Consider the following 7,652-nt stretch of genomic DNA (forward strand, 5'->3'; position numbering starts at 1 on the left):
CAAAGCACACCTTCGATAAATGTTAATAACGATCACATACGGTAGCTCTATACTTGGGGTGTGCAGGAATTAATACCCAAAGGTTAGTCACAATTTCCTCCTTTCTCCCCATTTTGCCACATCATACTTCTTATAGTCTGAAATTTCCCTGCAAGTGAAAATAGAATGCTTGGGTGGATACCTAAACCCTGCACATGCCTGACACTCTGTTTTGAAATACCCAACCTGAAAATGAGTTGGCCCCGGTCCAGGCTCCGCCCCTAGGCTGGGTGCACTCTGAACCTGTCCACTCCTGGGTAGGACACACAGCTGAGCCGGAGTCACACACACACAGGCAAAAGAGATTTCCAGCCAGTGCATGCTTTATTTGTCGTTTTGCTTAAAAGAGGAAAACACCTCGGTGAAGAATCGCATTTAAAGCCCATCTTTCGTTGGCAAAAAGCAGCCTGAGCCTTCTGACCCAGAGTAACCTTGTTCACACCTCTTGCTTTAAACCTAGAACAGGGGTTGGGTGACCTGTGATTTTCGTTCCAGAGCTGTCTCGGGACCCAGCTGAAATTGGCAGCTGGCTGCCTGCAATAGACTTCCCCCATCCCCGTAACCTGCAAATGACTCCACACAGTAGGAAGACTCAAGCCCAGCTCACTTTTTGCTTTTTTTTTTTTTTCCTTCCCCCTCTGGGACTTACTTATTAAATGTGTTTGCTTTAGGGAAAAAAAATTAGTTTGCTACCAAATGCTTTATAAGTACCCATCGTTGGAGGGCTAAAATTAAAAAAAAAAAAAAAAAGCGTTGGAAGGATGAGGAAAAACTGGAACTTTCATATGCTGCTGGTAGGAACTGTAAAATGCTGCAGCCATTTAATGTTTATTTATTTTTGACAGAGAGAGAGAGAGAGAGAGAGAGAGAGAGAGAGAATGAGCTGGGGAGGGGCAGAGAGAGAAGGAGATGCAGAATCTGAAACAGGCTCCAGGCTCTGAGCTGTCAGCACAGAGCCCGACACGGGGCTCGAACTCACGGACCCTGAGATCATGACCTGAGCCGAAGTCCGGCACTCAACTGGCTGAGCCATCCAGGTGTAGCCATTTTAGATAACAGCTTGGCAGGTCATCAAAATGTGAAACCTAGAGCAATTCCACCCCTAAGTATATTCCCAAGAGAATTTAAAACCTAAGTCCGCTCAAAAACTTACACAGCTGGGGCGCCCAGGTGGCTCAGTCGGCTAAACATCTGACTCTTGATGTCCTTTGATCTCAGCTCAGGTCTTGATCTCAGGTGGTGAGTTCAAGCCCCGCTCTGGGCTCGGTGCTGCGCAGGAAGCCTACTTAACAAAACAAAAACAAAAACTGTACAGAAACGTTTATGGCAACTCTATTCATTATAGTCAAATGATCTAGTCGTTATATTCAAATTATTCAAGTGAATGATGGCTACTCATTATCGTCGAGAATGGAAAGAACCCCAATGACCATCGACTGATAAGCGGCCCCACCAAAATGTGCACCCACTCAATGGAATATTATTTGGCAATAAAAAGAAATGAAGTACTGATACGTGCTATAACATGGGTGCACCTTGAAAACATCATGCTGAGCGAAGGGGGCCAGTCACATATCACATAATTCCATTTATATGAAATGTACAGAATTAGCAAGTCTAAAGAAACAAAAAGTAGGTTGGTGGTTGCTAGGGACAGGAGGAGGGGAGCGTGGGAGATGGTGGCAAAGGAGGGGTGCAGCATTTCTTTCTGGAGGGATGAAAATATTTTGAAATTAGGTAGTGGCAATGATAGTGTGACGCGAGGGATATGCTAAAAAACACTGAAGCATATACTTTACAAGGGTGACTTTTATGGCATGTGAATCGCATCTCAATAAAGCTGTTGGTTTGTTTTTTTTAAGTGTCCATTGTGGTTAATGCACTTGTGAGGTTGGTAATTTTCACATCACGCTCAGAGATGTGAAAAGAAAAAAATTTTTTACTGTTTATTTTCTTTTTGAGAAGGAGAGAGAGAGAGAGCAAGCACACAGCAGGGGAGGGACACAGAGAGGGACAGAGGACCCGAAGGGGGCTTTGCACTGACAGCAGCGAGCCTAATGTGGGGATCGAACTCGCAAACCACGAGATCATGACCTGAGCCACCCGGGCGCCTCTGAAAAGAAAAAAATTTTAAACAATGGTAGAAATTCAGAAGGTAAAAAGAGTTTGTAAGAAATAAAAAGTAACCCTCTACCCACCCGTGCTCTCAGATCTTCTTCTTTCCAGGAATACTACCATCACATTTTCCTTTTTTCTTTTTCTTTTTAAGAAACCTCTTAAATTTCTTTTCATTTGTAAGTAACCTCTATACCCAACGTGGGACTTGAACTCACAACCCGGAGATCAAGAGTCACACCCCAGGGCACTGGGTGGTTCAGTCAGTTGAGCATCCGACTCTTGATTTCAGCTCAGGTCATGATCTCACAATTCATGAAATCAAGTCCCAAGCTGGGCTCTGCACTGACAACAGGGAGCCTGCTTGGGATTCTCTCTCTCCCTGTCTCTCTGCCCCTCCCCCTTGCACTCTCTCTCTCTCTGTCTCTCTCTCTTTCTCAAAATAAATAAGTAAACTTAAAAAAAAAAAAAAAAAAGAGTTGCACTCTCCTCCAACTGAGCCAGCCAGGCACCCCCACCATCACCATTTTCTTACTTGTCCTTCCAGGGATAGTCTATGCGTACCCAAGCTTATATATGTATTGCTTCTTATATAAACAAGAGCATAATGTCCACAATGTTTTGGCCCTTGTCTTTGCAAGGACCTTATGACAAAGTACATAGAGAGCTGTCATGTTTTTCACAAGAATGTGGATATTATTAGTAGACATTCAGTTTGTTTCCTGTCTGTTACCGTTACAATGAATTTCCTTGTACCTCTCTCTTAAAAGAAACATTTTAACAGCTACTAGTAATCATAAAATATAAAGAAAGAGAGATCTTATTAATGAAGTCTTTCTATTTAGAAAGTTTGATGATGCGAGGGGCGCCTGGGTGGCTCAGTGGGTTAAGCTTCCGACTTCAGCTCAGGTCATGATCTTGCAGTTCTCGAGCACGAGCCCTGCATCACGCTATGTGCTCAGAGCCTGGAGCCTGCCTCAGTTTCTGTGTCTCCCTCTCTCTCTGCCCCTCCCTCACTCACACCCTGTCTCTCTCAAAAATAAACAAACAATGGGGCGCCTGGGTGGCGCAGTCGGTTGAGCGTCCGACTTCAGCCAGGTCACGATCTCGCGGTCCGTGAGTTCGAGCCCCGCGTCAGGCTCTGGGCTGATGGCTCGGAGCCTGGAGCCTGTTTCCGATTCTGTGTCTCCCTCTCTCTCTGCCCCTCTCCCGTTCATGCTCTGTCTCTCTCTGTCCCCAAAATAAATAAACGTTGAAAAAAAAAGTTTAAAAAAAAAAAAGAATCACGGTGGGGCGCCTGGGTGGCACAGTCAGTTAAGCGTCCGACTTCAGCCAGGTCACGATCTCGCGGTCCGGGAGTTCGAGCCCCGCGTCAGGCTCTGGGCTGATGGCTCGGAGCCTGGAGCCTGTTTCCGATGCTGTGTCTCCCTCTCTCTCTGCCCCTCCCCCGTTCATGCGCTGTTTCTCTCTGTCCCAAAAATAAATAAACGTTGAAAAAAAAAATTAAAAAATAAAAAATAAAAATAAAAAAATAAAAATAAAAAATAAAAATAAACAAACATTAAAAAAGAAAGAGAAAGAAAGAAAGATGAAAGAAAGAAAGAAAGAAAGAAAGAAAAGAAAGTTTGACAATGTGAAACCTAAGACCCTGCCAGGACTAGCAGAGGAATGGGACTAGAAGGCTCCATGAGAGGAGACAGAGATGTTTTCTAGCAATGGTCATGTTTTGAATCAAGGCAACTCCAAGTTCTGCAATGGAAGAATCACCAAAGTTGGAGCTTTTCGGTTCAGATAGGAAAAGGCATCTTTGAAGGTAGACACATCAGTGTCTCCAAAAGGCAACAGTGGAGTTGGCTTCATGAGACAATATCATGTTTTCCAGATGGTGAGTCAAAACCCATTCATGGGTTTGAAAATCAACAGCATGGGATTTGCCCACGATTTTAAAACACTGGTGATGGAATTTTACGAAATATCAGAGTGGATCTCCCGTAGTATGTATTGTTTCTTAAAATTTTTACCTCAAGTATATATAGAAGTGTGAATGCTGAATCACCGTGTGAAATATATTTGTCACTGTGATTCACCGTCGAATGCTTAAAGGCACTGAGCAGGGAGGGTGACTTTCTGGCCCCTACATTCTCTTTCATAACCTCCAGCCTTTTTGCCAGGCTTAGCATATAGAGCTGAGAACCAAATCCCCCGCTCCTTCCCAGGATAAATTCAACTGAGAAGTGGGAAGGTGGTGGAGACAGTGGCCTTGAGGAGCCAGATTCAACCCCACCCCTCTCCTCCAGAGGAGGATAGATTTGAGGACTCTCCAGCAGATTCTTCCCACCATGGCTGTGGGGCTTTTCTTCCATTTTCCTTCCCTCTTTTCCTTCCTTCTTTCCTTGTTTCTTTCCTTCTAAATTCCACAAACAAGATGCCAGGTCAAGGCCCTTGGCCACCCAAGTGCTCTTCCAGAGGTAACCACCGTTACCAGTCTCTTAGATGTTGTGTACGAGATGCGTTTACAAAGAAACACACGTGTACGTACGGATAAATTTTTGTACGCGAATGATGGTGTACTAATGTGCCCTGCTTTGCCCGTAACTTTTTTCACTTCCGGCAGGTATCTGGAACATCTTTGCACATTGGGACGTGTTGAGCGTCTTCATTATTTTGTTGTCTGCATGGCATCCCATCATGGAATCTCGGGGCTTGTTTGTTTGTTTGTTTTTTAATATTTATTTATTTTTGAGAGACCACAAGTGGGGGAGGGGCAGAGGGGGGAGGCAGACAGAGGATCCCAAGCGGCCTCCATGCTGACAGCAGCAAGCCCGATGTGGGGCTCGAACCCATGAACCGCGAGATCATGACCTGAGCCAAAGTCGGACACTCAACTGACCGAGCCCCCCCCCCCCGGGAGCCCCAAATCTTAGGGCTTTGAAAGGTTGGCTGACCCCAGCCCTGGAATTACAGTTTCCTTCTCTTTTTATTATTTTTTTAATGAAGTTAGGTTTTAAAGTGATGACAGTGAGCTTATTTAATGGATAAACCTTCTTCTAATTATTTAGTAATTATAGAGTAGAAACATCGGAGGAATGGATGTGTTGAGGCATGAAAACAGTATCTATGCCAGGGGTAAATAAATGTGTAAGCCAAGTGAAGATCCTGGCGTTAAAAAAAAAAAAATTTTTTTTTAAACCACCCTCTGGCTATTATCAATCAACTGGATTGCAGAGTCTGTTAAGGATAAGCCACCACACACATCAATTATGATGCCTGCCCCACCCACAGGTCCGTCTAAAGGAAGGGCAGAAGTCACTGTCTTTGGTACCCTGTATTTGGCCCCTTCTGCTCACAACACAGCTGACTAGATCACATTTGGGCATCAGCCCCAACAGCAGCCAAATACATGGGCTGCCTAGTGATTTCTGAGGTGGCTGGGCACAGATACATTGAGCCAAACAGGAAACAGGTTGACTTGTCAGATTTCCATTTGTATGACTTTGAATCAGACAACTACAGAGTGGGGGCGCCTGGCTGGCTCAGTGACTCTTGATCTTGGGGTCGTGAGTTCGAGCCCTACGTTGAGCGTAGAGATTGCTTAAATAAGTAAATAACTAAATAAATACACTTAAAAAAAAAGTGGGGGGGGGGAACTCTGGAGTGAACCAACTAGTTAATAAAAGGATTTGCGCCTGAAGGGATAAAGAACAGAGAAACAGCATGTCCTAGAGTGGCCACAAAGAACAGAAACAGAATATCCAGAGCTGGGAGGCAGAGAGAAGATGCTAGAAAAGAAAAGTGAAGGCAGGTCACCCCCAGCAGTACAGCAGACTCAGAGCAGTTGAAACACCCCGCCCGCCCCCGACAAAGACATCTGACAGTTCTGGGTAAAAGATAACAGATATTCTTTCAAACGAAAAACTTGAGTTCCCAAGAAAGTCAGGGGAATCCCCTCGCGCCAAAAAACAAAAATGGAACCGAAAACTAGACCAGTAAGTGCAAACGGACGCTGTGAGTGCCAGAAGAGGGAGGCGTCGTGGGTCTTGGGTTGAGATGCAAAAGTAAGGGCAGGAAATGAGGCCCTGGGCTCCTACAATCCAAAATTGCAGCGCACAGAGAGAGTCCTCCTTGAGCTAGCAATCAGCAGACAAGCAAAGATGCGATTAGACCCCAAGCAGACAGGGTACGAGGATAAGAACCATGGAAGAGATAGGATGTGATATAGTGGCGTACAAAGACACACAAAAAAGGAACCAAAATAGGAGAGAAGAACAAGATATTTCACAAATGTAAAGACAAGCGAGTTTTGACCAAGAACCAAGCAGGGCAGAGAAGGAGAAGCTGGTAGGTGGTGGGAAGGAAAACAAGATGGCCTGTGGAGACCCAAACATAGAGAAAGTAACTGAACTCGGTGAAGGACAGAGCCCTAACTTTGCTAGAGGTATCGTGGAGTGCTGCGACCATGTGGCCAAGGCCAGCAGAACTCTGTGGGTGTTGTGAGGCCTTCATTCACTCTTCTTTCCAGATAGTTATTAAGTGCTGTATTTATTTCCTGTTGCCGCTATAGCAAATTGCCACATAGTGGCTTAAAGCAACACAAATTTATTATCTTACAGTTTCAGATGTCAAAAACCTGGAATGGGTCTTAAAGGGCTAAAATCAGAGACTGCGTTCCTTCTGGAGGCTCTAGGGAGGAATCTGTCTCCTTGCCTTTCCAACTTCTAGAGACTGCCCACATTCCTTGGCTCAAGGCCCCCTCCTATTTGTCACTCCCACCTCTGCTTCTGTTGTCACATCTTCTCTTGACTCTGACACTCCCGCTTCCCTCTTCTAAAGACCCTTATGGTTACATTGGGCCCACTCAGATAACTCCAGATAATCTTTCCATTTCAAAACCACATTTGCAAAGTCTTTTCTTCCTTTTTTTTTTTTTTTTAAGTTTTATCTGTTTGAGTAATCTCTACACCCCACGTGGGGCTCGAACCCAGGACCCTGAGATCGAGAGTCACATGCTCTTCCGACTGAGCCAGCCAGGTGCCCTTTGACCATGTAAGGTAACACACTCACAGGCACTTATTCCAGGATGGGAAATGGAAGGGTGAGCCACAGAGACCTGCTCCCACAAAGCTAGAGTTCCAAGGGATGGGGAGACAGCAGAGAAGGATAGATAGTCCCGAAGTGAACACAAAAGTAAGCAAAATAGGTACATCAAGTGATCAACGCTATGAAAGAAATAATTCCAAGGTAATAGAACAGAGATTGGGGGCTGAGGAGGCTACCTTAGGATGTCAGGTCAGGCTCCTGAAAGGAGATGACATTTGACGTGACACAGGCGTGGTGACAAGAAAGGAGCCCTCAAAATATCTGAGGAAAGGGCATTGCTGGCAGAGGGCACATAGGGGTGCATCCCGGGAGGAGCACGATGGCAGCATGGGCGAGTGGGTGACAAGAGATGATCCAGCAATCTGCTCTTGCTGGCTTTCTGCAAGGATCATGGAGAAAAA

The 7,652-nt window shown here is 45.2% G+C and overlaps 1 non-coding gene across 1 annotated transcript; it reads right to left on the reverse strand.

The window, feature by feature from the left end:
• Positions 1–7,111: 7,111 nt before the first annotated feature.
• Positions 7,112–7,184, reverse strand: TRNAE-CUC. Its single transcript has one exon. It is a non-coding gene; the product is annotated as a tRNA-Glu (tRNA).
• Positions 7,185–7,652: the final 468 nt, after the last annotated feature.

Source organism: Prionailurus bengalensis, chromosome A3 (assembly GCF_016509475.1).
Source record: "Prionailurus bengalensis isolate Pbe53 chromosome A3, Fcat_Pben_1.1_paternal_pri, whole genome shotgun sequence".
In the NCBI taxonomy this organism is placed as follows: Eukaryota; Metazoa; Chordata; class Mammalia; order Carnivora; family Felidae; genus Prionailurus; species Prionailurus bengalensis.